This window comes from Benincasa hispida, chromosome 1, assembly GCF_027475165.1.
Source record: "Benincasa hispida cultivar pf3 chromosome 1, pf3_genome.v1.1, whole genome shotgun sequence".
NCBI classification, from domain to species: domain Eukaryota; kingdom Viridiplantae; phylum Streptophyta; class Magnoliopsida; order Cucurbitales; family Cucurbitaceae; genus Benincasa; species Benincasa hispida.
Window position 1 is genome coordinate 63,451,138 of NC_143478.1, and position 17,010 is coordinate 63,468,147.

The window sequence follows — 17,010 nt, forward strand, 5'->3', positions numbered from 1 at the left end:
ACGGCCTCCTTAGTAGCTTCACAAGTCGCTACATACTCAGCCTCCATGGTGGAGTCCGTGATGCACCCCTGCTTTATGCTTCGCCATACTACAGCCCCCCCGTTAGGAATGAACACTGATCCTGTAGTGGTCTTTTTAGAATCCCTATCAGTCTGAAAATCAGAGTCCATGTATACTGTAAGGATCAAATCCTTAGAACCATACATAAGCATGTAGTCCCTCGTTCTCCATAGATACTTAAGAATGTTCTTAACGGCTGTTCAGTGATCATATCCTAGATTAGATTGATATCTACTGACTATCCCCACTGCATAGCAGATGTAAGGTACATAACATCGCATACATCAAACTACCTACGACAGATGCATAGGGGATCCGTGTCATTTCCTCAACCTCTTGAGGTGTCTTAAGACACTGTTCCTTAGACCAAGTAACTCCTTGCCTAAAAGGCAATAGGCCCCTCTTAGAGTTCTGCATTGAATATTTGATCAACATCTTATCAATATACGATGATTGAGACAGTGCTAGCCTTTTGTTCTTTCGATCCCGAAATATCTGAATCTCAAGAACAAACTGAGCCTCTCCCAAATATTTCATTTGGAATTGGGTTGCTAGCAAGTTCTTAACTGTAGTTAGTAAACCTACATCATTTCCAATGAGTAAGATATCATCTACATACAACACTAGGAAAACTACTAAATTGTTGATGATCTTCTTGTAGACACAAGGCTCATCAATGTTCTGATCAAAACCTTATATTCCAAGATTGAGATGGTTGTTTTAGTCCATAAATGGACCGATTAAGCTTGCAAACATTTTTCTCTTAACCTTGGACTATGAATCCCTCGAGTTGCACCATATAAATGGTCTCCTCAAGATTGCCATTCAGAAAAGCAATCTTGACATCCATTTGCCATATCTCATAGTCATAATCTGAGGCAATGGATAGGAGGATTTGAATAGACTTCAGCATGGCAACAGGTGAGAAGTTCTCCTCACAGTCGACTCCCTCTACCTGGGTATAACCCTTTGCCACCAGTCTAGCTTTGAAGGTTTGCACCTTTCCATCAACACCCCGTTTCCTTTTGTAGATCCATTTACAATCTATAGGTTTAACCCCATCAAGTTGATCTACAAGATTCCAAATTGAATTGAAGTACATAGACTCCATTTCGAGATCCATGGCTTTGATCCATTCATCTCTGTCAACATCCTCCATTGCCTTCTTATAAGACAATGGATCCTCAACCTCCCCATCAACTACCATATCTAAGATTTTAGTTAAACCCATATAGCGAATAGGTGAGTTCACAACCCTCCCACTTCGTCGAGGTTCTCTCAACACTTGAGGTGGATTTGACCTACTAGATGAACCTACTTCAACAACTCTTGTTGAGGTAATAGGCTCTTCAATAACTATTGTTGAAGATTCAGTAGTTTCTTTGGAAAGCTCGTTCAACACGATTTTGCTTCTAAGTCTGTGCTCCCTTATATGATCCTCATCAAGAAAAGTAGCATTTGTCGATACAAACACTATGTTTTCTTTAGGATGTTAGAAATAACCACCTCTCGTTTCCTTGGGGTAGCCTAAAAATAGGCATAACCTTGAAGGTGGTTCCAGTTTCTTAAGATTAGCCTCAAGCACATGTGTTGGGCAAACTAAAATTCTAAATTGTTGTAAACTAGCTTTATGACCATTCCATAACTTCAAAGGTGTTTTGATAGCACTCTTGAAGGGAACAAAGTTCAGGATATAAGTTGTAGCCTCCATCGCATAACTCTAAAACAAGTTAGGTAAGGAAGCGTAACTCATCATGGACCGAACCATGTCCAACAGGGTTCGATTTCTCCTTTCTGATACACCATTCTGCGGAGGTGTACTAGGTGCTGAGAGTTGGAAAACTATTCCATGTTCTATCAAATAGTTCTGGAAAGATGAATTCAAAAACTCTCCACCTCGATCAGATCGAAGTGTTTTCATCGTTCTATTTAATGCGTTTTCAACTTCAGCCTTGAATTCTTTGAACTTTTTAAAAGACTCAGACTTATTTTGCATTAAATAAATGTACCCATATCTAGAATAATCATCAGTCAAAGTGATGAAATATTCATAACCTCCCCTGACTCTTACATTCATTAGATCACAAAGGTCTGAATGCACTAGCTTTAGAGGTTATTTGGCCCTATAAACTTTTCCAGTAAAAGATCTTTTAGTCATTTTTCCTTCAAGGCATGACTCAGACACAGGTAAAGAATTTTCTTTTAACTCGCTTAGAAGTTCATTCTTCACCAACCTCTCAATCATATTGAGATTAGTGTGACCTAATCTTAGGTGCAAAGTTGGGCATTTTCTTTAGGAGAAGTTTTAAGTCATTTATTTTGAGTGACGATCATTTAAAAATCTCTGTGTTATGGAGGGAATTTGTTACTAATGGCCTTAGCATAGACAAATTACTTTCCAATTGTGCAGAACATATATTAACTCTATTCTTAGTAATAAACACTTTATTATAAGAGAAAAATAGTTGATATTTACATTCAAGCAGACGCTTTACAGAAACTAAGTTCCTCATTAAACCGGGAACTACAAATACATCATTCAGAACGAGAAATTTGTTCTGTAAAGTTAACTGGAGATCTCCCACTGTCACAGCTGAGACGACGTGTCCGGTTCTAACCCGCATCGTCATCTCACTAGCACTAAGCTGCCACAAGGAACTAATTCCCTGAAATGAAGAATAAACATGCTTACTAGCCTCAGAGTTAATAATCCAGGTAGAATCACCATTCTCCACTAAACAAGTTTCCAAAACTAATAAATCACATTTACCTTGTTTGGCCTTCTTCTTTTCTGCTAAATATCTGGGGGAAGTTCCTCTTCCAGTGCCCATTCTGATTGTAATGGAAACATTTTTCCTTGTCAACCCTCACTAGTTGCCTACCTCTTGAACTAGTAGGTTGTGGGTTAGCAGGTGCCTTCCCCTTACCACCTTTCTTATTCTTTCACTTTCTAATGCTAGAGGAAGAAGGTTCAGACTTAGTTCCAGAGGTCGAACCTTTGTGGAACTTTTTGGATGATGAAGCAACATTTACTTCACCCTTCTTCTCCTTGCTTTTCAACAAAGATTGGAAAGTTTGCAACTTGTTAAGTAGAGTTGTAAGGTTTTAGTCAACCCTGTTCAGAACAGCATTGCTAACGAAATGAAGGAAGCTTTCTGGTAATGATTCAAGAATAATGTTAACCTGGTTGGCCTCATCAATGCTCGAGCCATTCATCTCTGCCATGTTGAAGTGGACCATCATGTTTAGAACATGCTCCCGAACAGATGTTCCTTCTTTCATCCGTGAGTTGAAGATGTACTTAAGAGCGTCGTGCCAAGGACTCCATGTTCTCGCGTACAGTGACCATGGGCTCATGCTTCTTGGCCAAAACTTCATTAAGGTTGGTCAAGATGTACTCTCGGCCCTTCTTGTTCGCCCGTATCTAATGCTCATACGTGTCTCGAATGTTTCGAGAATCAGTAGGATGTGAAATAGGAGGACACTCCTCCGTAAGGACGAAACGGAGATCATCGATGATCAATATCGTGTTAATGGTGTTTTTCAAACTAGCATAATTTTTTCCAGTTAACTTATCGGCGACAAGTAAACTTAAGGTCGCGGTAGCCATATTTAAATTGCTAAAAAATGAACAAACTTAATTAAGTCTACTTGCATTAAACCACTTTAAAACCAATCAAGTTTTAGCAAATTAGTCTAGTGTACCCTAAGTGATATCTATTTTTTAATGATGCTTCAGTGAGGCAGGACAAAAGTCACCGTAGGGTGATCGAGTGCCCCTTCATTGAAATGAGACATTCTCAACCATTAGACAGAAACAACTCCTTGTAACTGAATCTAATAGTCACCATTGTTCGGTCCAGAATCTGTTCACATCCTTAACAATTCTGTGTAAGTGTAACCCCTCATTTTAGGTCCTAGAGTCCTGCCCTAATGAGTCAACCATAGGGAAAAGCTGATTAGGACAAGATTAAAGCAACCCTATCCATTTCTGGAGATCAAATAAAGAGTTCTGCAATACTATCATCCTTTAGGGGGACACTCACGATGCCATGAGGCGATGCACAAAAACTTTATCCACACTACTGAGAGAGACCGAGGGATATGTTGTCATACGTCCCACTCTCACTTACTATGAACATTCTCTCCATTCACCTTGGTATTGACCTACCCAAATGTCACCCGTAGGGGGACAATCTCATGGTTCCTCGAGGTCAAGGATAAATCTCATGGTGTAAACTTTTAGGGAGAAACGTGTAGAGGTTAAAGTGAAGTATCATATATTCCATTTACCTCCCACTGAATGTTCTACCTAGGGTTCATTAACCTAGAAAATCCAGCTGCTGATTTTAACCAAGTGGTTTGTTTAATTTGCTAAAAAAACACTTGTTTTTTATGATTAAACTACTTTGATTCAAGTCTTATTAAACTCTTGAACAAACTTTCATCAAATTTGCATGCATGTAACAAATATATCTAATTCACCTTTCCAGGTAGATTCTCAGGTAGGGGTGTGACATTTCCATCGACTTAAATACCCCAGCCTAGCTAGAACCAGCCTTAGCCAAAAGATCCATTATAGATACATTCAAGGAACTAATTCCCTGAAATGAAGAATAAACTTAGATTTCTAATCATATTAGAAATGTGATCTTAGGTCCATCTCAATCAAATTTTAAAATAATTTTAAAAGATTATTAAAACCTAAGGTGTGCATGCAACTCTTTATTATTGATTTTAATTCTAATGTCATTTATTTTAACACATATAAAAATGAAACAATTAAAACCAATCAACATTGCTAGATAGACATACATAAGTTATTTATAACAATTATAAATTACCTAAAGTAGTGTCATGCTTCATGCAATGTTCATTCATTACTAATATATAACTTTTATATAAACAAGTAATGAATTAAGCTATAACATACATTTCATACATACATACAACCTTATATTAAAATATTTATAACATAAATGATGCATGAACATGCTATAATGCATGCATACATATATTATAACTCTTATATTATATGATGCATGAGCATGCTTTATGAAATTTAATCATGCATTCTAATATATTATAACACTTATAATATAAAATGATGCATGAAAATAAATGCATAACCTATGGTGGGTTTTAAAATTATATGACATACATTATGATATATATAATAAACATACATCACATGCATATTTAAATAAAGTTGATGGACCGGGATAGTAAATCTCAAAATTGTAAAAATAAAGGCTAAACTATTACAAAAGTTGAGTCCACCAATTCGAACATAGGTGAACTGGGTCTTGAATCGCTCGCCTTGATGCCTTGCAGCTTAATCATGTAGCAAATCTCATGATCGTCGAGCAATGAGCATCGAGTATAAGCAATAGTGTAGCAACGATTGCATAGCTTTGGACTATGCGATGAGCATGAAAGTCCACGTTATCGTGCAGTGTGCTTCGATTAGCGCATACCATGCAATCGTGTAGCTAAAGACTATGAGATGAGCATGATAGTCTACACGATTGAGTAGCGTGCACAGAGTATCGTATACTATGCGATCGTGTAGCTAATGATTATGCGTCAAGAATGATAGTCTACACGATCGTTTAGCACGCATACCTTGCATCGAGTATCATATACTGTGTGATCGTCTACTCCTCGAGCGCCTACGCCATCATGAAGCCAACGCAACATGATCGAGTAGAAAACTCTACACAATCACGTAGCATTAGCTATGCAATCGTTTAGTAGATGTTGCACGATCATATAGAAAATTCTACACAAACGCATAGCAAAATCTAAACGATCGTTTAGCTCTAGCTACACGATGCGACCACTTTTTCGTCTTCTCCATCGAAACACACTACAACCTTCACGTTTGAAGCTTCACGAACAACTCAGAAACCAAAACGAATACAAACTCGATTGAAAGAATTAATGCCCAAAAACATAGAGGCCCTTACAAATTAACTTTTGAAATGTAAACAGAAAGCCAAAACAGAGATTACTACCCCGTAAATATCCATCAACAGCCATCCGCATACATTTAACGATTAAAGCAATGCTGAAAATAAAACCCACTAAACTGCAAACGATTTCAATATAGCAAATGGAATTTGGAATCAGAACTACAAACTGGCTCTAATACCAATTGAAGGATCTCGTTTTACAGAGAACCTATGAGCGGAAGAGAATCGTCCAAATCCCATTTCAATTGAAAAAAACATTTATAGTAAAACATTCAGATTATGCATTTTAATAAAATTACAACATGCTTTTGAACAACAAAACAGGGTTGAAGTGATTATACCTTTGAAGAACTCAATCCACTTGGTAAATATATTTGAATAACATTCAAATATTTATTCCTCCAATCAAACTATTATGTATCAAATACTTTATGTCAATCATATCATATATAATTGAATTAATTGAATTATATCATATATAATTGAATTAATTTAATTATATCATATATAATTAAATTCCCTCTTATTAATATGAAAAATTCAAATTAACCCAAAAACTGATTCTTAACTAAATCATTTCAAGCTACCAAGGGGACCGTATAGACTTGTAGCTTGAAGCTCCAACGGTACGTGAATAATTAATTAAACTCTTTAATTACATTATTCGTCGTCCGTTAACTGTTGGGTACTCCACTAAAGACCGACAACTACAAATATATTTCTGTGTCCATTGGATATAACCAATAAACAGTACGATGACCCTTCACAAATTGCTCGTAAGTATAACTGGCCAAATTACCATTTTGCCCATGTAGATAGATCTACTCCTTAGGTACCACTGATCCCTCTAATGAACAATAGATCATAGTCCCACTATTACTAAACCCCTCTCTGACCAAGAGAGGGTGTGGCGCCACATTGTTCAAGACACGGAATTAGCCCTTAAGGAAGCAATTTATCTATTTACCCCTGCTTTGGGGAAGGAGTAAATTCCACCTTGTGTAGCTGAGTTCCCAGCTCCCCAATTAGATGAATCCCCAAAATGGTAGGCTTGTTGAGTCAGTGATCTGGCTACTCTCACCCATACAAATCAAAGGACCACCCTCATAGGTAGGAGTTCACAACTCACTCAAAATTAAGGTCAGGTTACCTATGGTCATCCTAGCGAAATGAAAGTCTGTATTATGAACGTCGTTATATAATTAGACTAAAAATTTCTTAGTCCAGTCTTATACAAATTTCTTTGTCTAGAATATCCCCGCTCACATGTCTAGTACATGAATTGTCAACAAAGTGGGTCATACTCGTAGTGTCACCAGGATAATGTACCCAACCTTATCCATATACTACAGACCATTTAGGTTATCACTTAAACATGATCCACCTGTATGTCTCCACATACATGTTTAAGTTATAACGATAACCTTGGATGTTAGTTTATTGGTTTATGGTTAATGCAACTAAAATATCATATATTTCTTAGACAAAGTGAATAAAATATCAAATATTATTAATCACATACAAGTTTGTTCGTACAAGGTTTATAAACTATAGAACCCTACGAGATGTAGGGCATCAACCCCAACATTAACATCCAATGTTATCATTTGTAGCTTAAACATGTATGTAAAGACATACTGGTGGATCATGTTTAAGTGATAAACTAAATGGTCTGTAGTAGATGGATAAAACTGGATACCTTAGCCTAGTGACATTACGAATACGACCTACTTTCTAGATGTTACAATTGTTGTAAAATGCTACAAATGATCTGATCTTGATCATTCATGTGGAGACATGTGAGGAGCGGAAGTATTCTGTATAAAGGGGTTTGTATAAGATCGGACCACGAAATGACTAGTCTCATTATATAACATCATTCATAATAGAGACTTATATTTCACCAAGATGACTATAGGTGATATGACCTGAATTTTAAGTGAGTTGTGAACTCCTGCCTAAGAAGACGATCCTTTGATGTGTATGCGTGAGAGTGGACAGATCGCCTGATGCGTGTACTTGTGATGTGTTATGGTTTGAGTTCGCGGTGATGTGTGATATACGGTGATCATGCAAGTTTTCCTAACAAGACCCAAGTATAAGCCTTATTAGGTTTCCTGGTGAGTCCAGGGTTGAACACAGGGACTACTAAGTAAATATGCGACAATCACTTTGATTCTCTTGCGGTGGTAAAAACAAATGAAGTGGATGGTGTTTTGATTAAGGTTTTCCCTATGTGACGGAGTTGAACGCAGAGTTGATGAAATCGAGAGTTACAATGAGTATGCGATGAAGGGGTTTAGAAGGGATTTAGCTAACACTTCCTAAGATTATGCACAAGTTATGCGATCATGCTACACACAAATAAAAGCACGTCATCTCTCAATGCAGAATGCCATAATTCCTATTTCTAAGACACATGCGATGTATACGAAAAAGTCGATAGGAATTATGTCTAAGCTTCTATTCTTGTCTATGTGATGATGAATGATGCACACATAAAACAAGGTGACCGCATACAATCATGCCTATTTCTAGGGCGCATGCGATGTGTAAATAGCAATAGAACTTATGTCTAAGTTTCTACTTCTTGCTTATGCGATTCTAATCTGACTCTCTCAAGCCTAGATTCTAATCTGACTCTCTCAAGTCTAGATTCTATCTTTAGACTACTCTCTCAAGTATATCTAGAGGATGAATGATGCATACATAAGACAAATGATCGCATAAAATGTAAACCTTAAGTCATGCTAGCTAAGTACTTCTTAACCCATTCAGAAATTTATCTACTCATGCGCAGTATGGAGAGAATGAATATAGGTTGAAATGAGATTTCCATTTTCTATAAGTAAAGTACTTAATACAAAATATTAAATGGAATTGGGAGATAAGAAGCCTGGTAAGCAATGTTTTGCTTCCCGTGGCCTTTTACATTGTTCATTTTCACTCCAACTCTGTTCTAGAATTCTTGCCCTCGCAAGTATTGGCCCTCCCTTCTTTGTAACGCTTGCCGGCAGTCTCTCGATCTATTCGAGAATGATCTCTCGGCTTTCTTGTCTCCTTGCTCATCTCTGTCCTCTAAGTATAAGTATAAGTATGTACGAGAACAGACTAACTGCTTCCTCTCTAACTTGTTAACCGTTTTACAATGGTGGCCTTTGGTATTTATAGAGCTCAAGGTGAAGCAGCCTTTCTTGCTAATGATTGCAATGATGGGTGGTCATTAATTCCCCTGCTTTGATGCGCTGATTAATGGTCAATGAAAGTTGAGTGTACTTGCTACAGTTTGGCTTTAACAGCTTGTCAACTAAATTCGGATTTGACCGTTATCAGCGTTCCATCCTATCGTGATTTATTGTGTTGTCACCTTATGCGCAGTCTTTATGCGGCCACCTTTTTAAGAAAATTCTTATGATCGCATTCTTCAAGCGCGTTGATGCCTTGTTCCTTTGGATCGCAATTTGACTTGTGCCATCGTATTTTTCCTGCACAAAATAAGTAAATTAACTGCTTTTATGCGATGGGCACTTACGATCGCAATTTCTTAGTTTAGCGCTTTTGGACATGATATTGCTTATTTTACCATCGCATTCTCTCATTGTTTTATTTATTTGAGCTATAATAACTTGTATTTCTACTAGTTATCACCCCTAAATTTAAAACAATGCTTGTCCTCAAGCATAGACCAAAGATTTTCTTTAAAAAGTCAACCGCTTTTACCCTACCTAGACTTCTCAAGGTGCCTTATTCAAATTTCATGAACCAATGGCTTCTTTATTTCTAACCTGATCTTTGCCTAAAATATTTCTAATCTTTAGGGACCGCAAGTTTAACCTTAAAAAAAAGCTTTACTCGTTTCTGGGACATCGCATGATTTATTTCAAAACTTTCTCCAGCCGAGGTGTTTCCAAGTGATTTTTACCCTTGCGCGATTTAGATATTCTTTTTGTGATCTTGCGCTGATCCAACTGCCCAGCCTTAATTTTCGCTTGCCCCCAGGGTGTCATGCAAGCATCCAACTATGAGCAAGGTTCTTTTTCTCAGTCAAAACTCATGCCCATTTCTTTATTTGGCAGCGAAGTTGCGATCACTTGGTTTATGCGTTGATCACGATTCCTACCTTCGTTTTGGCTTGCCCCCACTGGTGTCATGCGGATATCCAACTACAAGTAGGATCCAATCTCAACGTTGTAATTTATTATTTTTTTCTATTTTTTTTATTTAATTTCTAAAAGTAGCAAGGTTGAAAATAACAATACTAGCACCCTCAAATTTACACACAGCAATGTCCTCATTGTTGATAGACTAAATAACTCATGTGATGAACTTAGGAAATTTCGTAAAAATCGTTTTGAAGGAAAGCTAGTGGACCACTAACTTTTAGAAATATTTCATGAATTGATTGTTCTAAAATTAATTTGACTCTAGTACATGCGATAAGAAATAAAGGCATGAATTTCATCATTGAAGTCATAATTGGTACGAGGAAGAATGCGGTGACTAAATAAAGTAATCAAAATTCAATGATTGAGTCAAACTAAAGAGGATGCGATAGTAGAATTTAGGAATATTAAAATGAAATGCGAGAAGTGCAAAATTTAAATAAGATGAGTCAAGGACACAACCCCCAAATTTGCTCTATTGCCCTCATCATCTTTGATCACATCCTTTCTTGCGGTGGGCTAATTCCTCGATTGCGATGGACTAATCAAACTGGTCGCATGTTTGAGGTTATTGCATAGCTCCATCGCAATCGTTCACTACGATCATTGCTAAATGTCAAGAGGATAAAAAGTATGAAAGACAGAGTTGGTAATTCTAAAGAGTAGTGGTTATGCAAAAAGTAAGATAAATTCATGAAAGAAAAATATCAAAAGGATACTAAAAAAAAGGATTCGTCCCTGATGAGTTTGTGTCGCATATCAACGTAGGGACTACTCGTTTCTTCTTCATTCTGGATTCCTCAGGTCCACGGAGGTTTTCTCGTGCTGAAAGTCTCCTTCGTGATACATCTTGACTCTTTGTCCATTGACCTTAAATGTGTTGGTCCCTTCTTCATTTGTTAATTCGACCGCACTGTGCAGGAATATTTTTTTAATTATGAATGGTCCGGACTAGTGTGATTTCAATTTTCCCGGAAATAGTCGTAGCCTAGAGTTGAATAGCAAGACCTTTTAACCAACCTGAAGATTCTTTTCACACAATCGTTTGTCATGCCAATGTTTTGTACGTTCTTTATAGATCTTGGCATTTTCATACGCTTGAAGTCTCCATTCGTCTAGCTCGAGCAATTGAAGTTTTCTCTCCTCCCCTGCAGTCCTCAAATCAAAGCTAAGCTTCTTCACTGCCTACAGTGCCTTGTGCTCTAATTCCAGTGGTAGATGACATGCCTTCCTAAACACCAACGCATACGGGGACATGCCTATGGGTGTTTTATAGGCAGTCCTGGATGTCCACAAGGCATCGTCAAGCTTCATGGCCCAATTCTTTTGTGAGGGATTCACCACCTTTTCTAAAATTAGCTTGATTTCTCTATTAGACACCTTGGCTTGGCCGTTTATCTGGGGGTGATATGCGGTGGCGATCTTATGACGGACATTGTATTTGAGCAATAGTTTGTTAATGATGCCATTGACAAAGTGGGAGCCTTAATCACTTATTATGGCACGTGGGGTGCCAAAACGAGTGATGATATTTCTCTGTAAGAATCTAGAGACTGTCGCCGCATCGTTTGCGATACATGATACCGCTTCAATCCACTTGCAAACAGAATACACTTGTGACCATTTGATGGTGGAAAGGGTCCCATGAAGTTTATGCCCCACACGTCGAAGAGTTCCAATTCCAATATAATGTTCATCGGCATCGCATTCTTCTCTGAAATGTTTCCCATGCGTTGGCACTTGTCACGTTTCATAGAATATTCTTGCGCATCCTTAAATAGAGTTGGCCAATAACACCTGTTTTGTAACACTTTTGTTGTTGTGCATTGACCTCCGAAATGTCCGCCATAGGGTGAGTCATGGCATTGAAAAAGTATGCACTGAAAAGTAGTCTCTGGCACACAGAGTCGCAAGATCTGGTCTGGTCCCCTCTTGTAAATATTTGACTCGTCCCAGTAGTAGGATTTACATTAATGCATGAGCCGCTTCTTTTAGTGAGTTGTGTAATTTTTCGAAAATTGCTCGCAGACTAGGAAATTGACAACATCTGCTACCATGGTAATTCTTCAAGTTTGAACAACTGCTCGTTTGGAAAGGATGCATTCACCTCCGACTGAATGCGGTCTACTTTCTGATTCTCCAATCTCGACAAGTGGTTAGGCGCGGGAATTAATGCATTCTTTAGTACTTTGAATACGTTGAGGCATTGTGAATCAAAGTCAAAAGTGCTTTCAGCCTCTAGCAATGCACTCAACTGTCGAGCTATCTTAGAGAAGTCCTTCACAAATCGACGGTAGAATCTTGCATGTCCCAAGAAACTCCTTACAACCTTTACATTTGCTGGAGGTGGAAGGCTTTCAATGGCCTCAATTTTTGCTTTATCCACCTCTAGCCCTTCCTTGGATACCTTGTGCCCGAGCACAATTCCTTCGTTAACCATGAGATGGTATTTCTCCTAATTCAGCACCAGATTGTTCACTTCGCATCTTTTTAGTATCCTCTCCAAGTTTTTTAGATAGACTTCATACGCTTGCCTATAAACTGAGAAATCGTCCATAACTCGTTGTTTGTATTCGGGACTACTGTCATTCCACCCTTTTTGAAAACGCATTGCATGGGGCTAACCCACGTGCTATCGGTGATTGGGTATATGATGCCGGCGTCCAACCATTTAATGATCTCATTTTTTACAACCTTCTTCATCGCAGGGTTCAGACTACGTTGAGGTTCGATAGACCCTTTCTGGTTTTCTTCGAGACTAATTCTGTGCATGCAGTATGTTGGGTTAAATCCTCTTATGTCTGCTAGCATCCACCTGAGCTTTTATCTACTTCTTCAGGATGTTGAGCAGCGCATTTTCTTGTTCTTCTGGTAGCGCAGAGGATATTATTACCGACAAGGTTTCATTTTGTCCAAGGAAAACATATTTCAAATGACTTAGTAGATTTTTTCAGCTCCAAGGTAGGTAGTTGCTCTAAGGAAGGTTTCTGTATTTTTCTCTCTTCATTCAACTTCAAATTTTCTTCATTGTTTACTGTCTCCGTGATTATATGGTAGGTTTCTATGGATGTTGTCGCATCCTCTTCTTCATCTTCTTCTTCGGACTCTGACTCTTCATCGCAACTATGTTCATTATTAGATTCTGGTAGGCCTTCATCTCCTGGATACTTCATCGCTTTGATGATGTTAAACTTGAGCTTCTTCCCATTGATGCTCATCGTGATCTCTCCTTTGTGCACATCAATTTGAGCACAATCAGTAGATAAAAATGGTCATCCCCATATGATAGGCACATCTTTGTCCGTCTCATAATCTAGAATGATAAAGTCTACTGGTAGAACAAATTTATCGATTGTGACCAAAACATCCTTAAACTTTCCTTCAGGGTGAACTAGGGACCTGTCTGCAAGCTGAAGAGTCACCGTCGTGGGCGTCAGCTATCCCACATTCAATTGTTTGAAGATTGAAAGAGGCATTAAATTTATACTCACCCTAAGATCGCATAGTGCTTGACCGATGTAGATCCCGCCAATTGAGCAAGGTATTGTTAGCGCAAAAATTGATGCGATGTTTCAAGCAGGTTCAAGTGCATGTCCCTGTTACCAGTTCCCCGGCAATGGTGCCATAAACTTGTTACGCGAAAATTGTGAATGACTGTTTCTATCTTAGGCACACAATAAATGCACGCAAGATACAAATCCATGTGATACTACTTCTAGATATGCGTTAATTAACAATGTTCTTGTAGTATGTTGTGCGTTGTGACAAGTTTCCTTGCGTTGGAACCAAATATAATTTCACTGCAAGTTTCTCGGGGTGATCCGAGGTCGAACACAGGGACTGTTTGAGGTTATTGTGTTATGCTTGTGATACATGCGACCAGGGGTTTTTCAATTTATAAAATAATTTGTGTACAAGAAATTAAACATGCGATAAAGTAAAGTAAAGCGGTAAAGTTGCGATAATACAATAAATTGTATTAAAGTAAATTACGATAAAGTAAATCTAATCTAAGATGATACAAGATACAGGTTTCATGATACAAGATACTGAGGTCAAGGCTGGCTGTGAAGATTATGCAAAGATCATGTAATGCGGTGACAAGTCTTATGTACGAAGCAAAAACAGAAAAGATAATTAATACAAACATCGCAAGTTTCTTAATTGCATTAAAGGCATAAATACGGTTCCACTTTTCCTTTGGCGTACACCTCTCAGTGATCGGCCACGTTCCCACATCTCTGTGCTGAAACAGGGACAAACATAATGAATGCAAGGTTGCTTCCATCTCTAAAAGTACTACTCGCTTTAGTTAACACATTCTTCTAACCTTCTCTCGAGAGAACAGAATGACATCTTCACTTCTGCTTCCACAGGTGAAGATGTCGTCTAGCATGCCTTAGCTAAACGCATTTATCTCTTTATCACAGATTAAGTTACTCGTTTAATCTCTATTAATTACCAAGGTATTAAGAAAACTTCATGGAGAAAACGATAAATGGAGGAACAGAAATAGACAGAGAAGGGGATATGAAAATGATCGAGATCTTTAATATTTCTATTCAGCGTCTGATACATGATTTGTGAATGAAGAGATTAAGAAGATGAAATACAGTGATGAATAGAGTTAGAAACAAATACAAATAAACGCCAACGTCTTGGCGCCAATCTGGATGGAGATTTGCTTGCCAATGTGGATGGATTGTGCGGAAGGATTTGCTCAACTGGTAGTAGGGATCTAAGTATCTGGCAGAATAGCAATGAGACTCACCTCTCGGCCTTGTCTCTTTTCTTCCCGGATTTCTTTCGATCAGTACTCAGCTCAGTCTCTCTCTCAATAATTTAGCAGCAATTAGCCCTCGTATCAATTATACCCGTATCAAGTATATCTTCTCTGAATTCTATGGGGGTATTTATAGGTGAAAAGCTTTGACTCTTGGCTTGTAGACCCCACTTCTTGTTATGGAAATTCCAAAGATGGAGGAATAAATATTCCTTCTGTTATGCAATCAGACAGTCAAATCTGCACAACAGTTAGTTGTACACGTATCGCAATCCTCTGCCTTTGCGTTGCTCAGCTGCATCTTTCGATCAGTTGCTCGTATGCGGTGTTGCTTTTATTACCGAAATTCAGCTCTGGATCGAATGTTGCATTGCGTCGTTATTGCGTTAATTGTGTCTTCATTGTTAATTGACGGGCGCAATGTAACAGAGATGCGTTGTTTAGTTTCTCGTTGAACCTTGATTGCAAGCGGTGACCTTGTTTCCTGCAAAACAGAGTAAAAATATCCTTTTCTACCATCTTGACGATGTTAGTGGTTGTAATTGCGTTAATTCATATTTATTGTATTTCTGAGTTAATTTTCACACAATCAACGTATATTCCTTCTCGTTTGGCCGCAATATCTAGATAAAGTAGCATAAATAACTTATATTTCTACAAGTTATCAGGTATCATAAAACTTCCTGGGTCGCGCATCTTCGGTGGGATTATAGTGTTTGATTTTTGCGTTAATATCACCGTAGCGAACTTTCCTGTACTTCTTTTCTTTGACACCATGTCCTTAAAAAACTTGGCATATTTTGGCATTTGCTTTATCGCTTCTATAAAAGGAATGTTGATGTTCAGTTGTTTTAACATTTCTAGAAAGCGATGATACTGACCTTTATCATTTTGCTTCTTCTTCAGTCTTTGTGGGAATGGTGGTACCTATACCTTCACTGTCTCATGATCCAGAGGATTAGAGGTGGTCGCAACTTCATGTTCCATCATCTCGGGCTCTTCTAATTCATTTTGCGTCAATGGTTTCTTTGAGTCCATCGCATTCGAATTGGTCCTGCTAGGCTCTTTCCTTTCTTCCGTCGTTGTCTTTCCACTTCGCAGGATGACTGCTTTGAGTGCTCTTTCCCTGTGTTCCCCGGGGTGTGAGGGAGCTCAGTTGAGCTTGGCAGGGTTCCTTGCGGTCTATTTTTTAGCTCTCCCGCAATCTGTCCTATTTGGATTTCTAGATTGTGGATGGAAGTCACCTAGTTCTGGAGGACCGTCTCATTATTTTCAATGTACTGTCTTAATAGGTTCTCCAGAGAGGATGATGGCGGTGCTTTCGAGCTGTTGGCTTGCTGTTGCTATTGATCGTTAGTTCGTTGGAAAAATCCTAACGGTCCTTCTTTTTGCGCCATGGGTTGATATCTTTGTTGTTGGTTATTTTTCCAAGCAAAATTAGGGTGGTTTCTCCACCTGGGGTTGTATGTATTTGAGAAAGGGTCTTCTTTACAAAGTAGATTGACAGCGGGTTCCGTGGACACTCTTCAATCGGATGCGATTCTCCACATGTTGCACAACTGGTGCTCGTCTGTTCAATTGGATTGACATGCCCTCTTTGCATTCCAGGATTGTTGATTGCAATGCCCTATAACAAATTAATCATCACATTCATTTGATTTTGCAAAGTTGTGATGGTATCGTTATTTGCGTTACCTTATCTTGGTTTTACTCTCTAATCGCTTTCTTACCCATCTTCATGATTTTTCGATATGTGATCAAGAATGTTTTTAGCCTCATCATAAGTCTTATCTAGCAGACCGTCTACTGCTGCCGCATTGGCAGCTGTCTGCGATGCAGGATTTAAACCATGGTAGAAAATTTCCATCTGAAGGCAGTCTGGCATTCTGTTGTGTGGACAATCTCGCACTAATCTCTTAAACCTCACCCACGCATCGCTGAGCGATTCGTCTTCTTCTTGTTCAAAATTTGTGATTAACTTCCTCCTTCTTGCATTCTCTGTAGGAGGGGAATATTTCTTCATGAACTT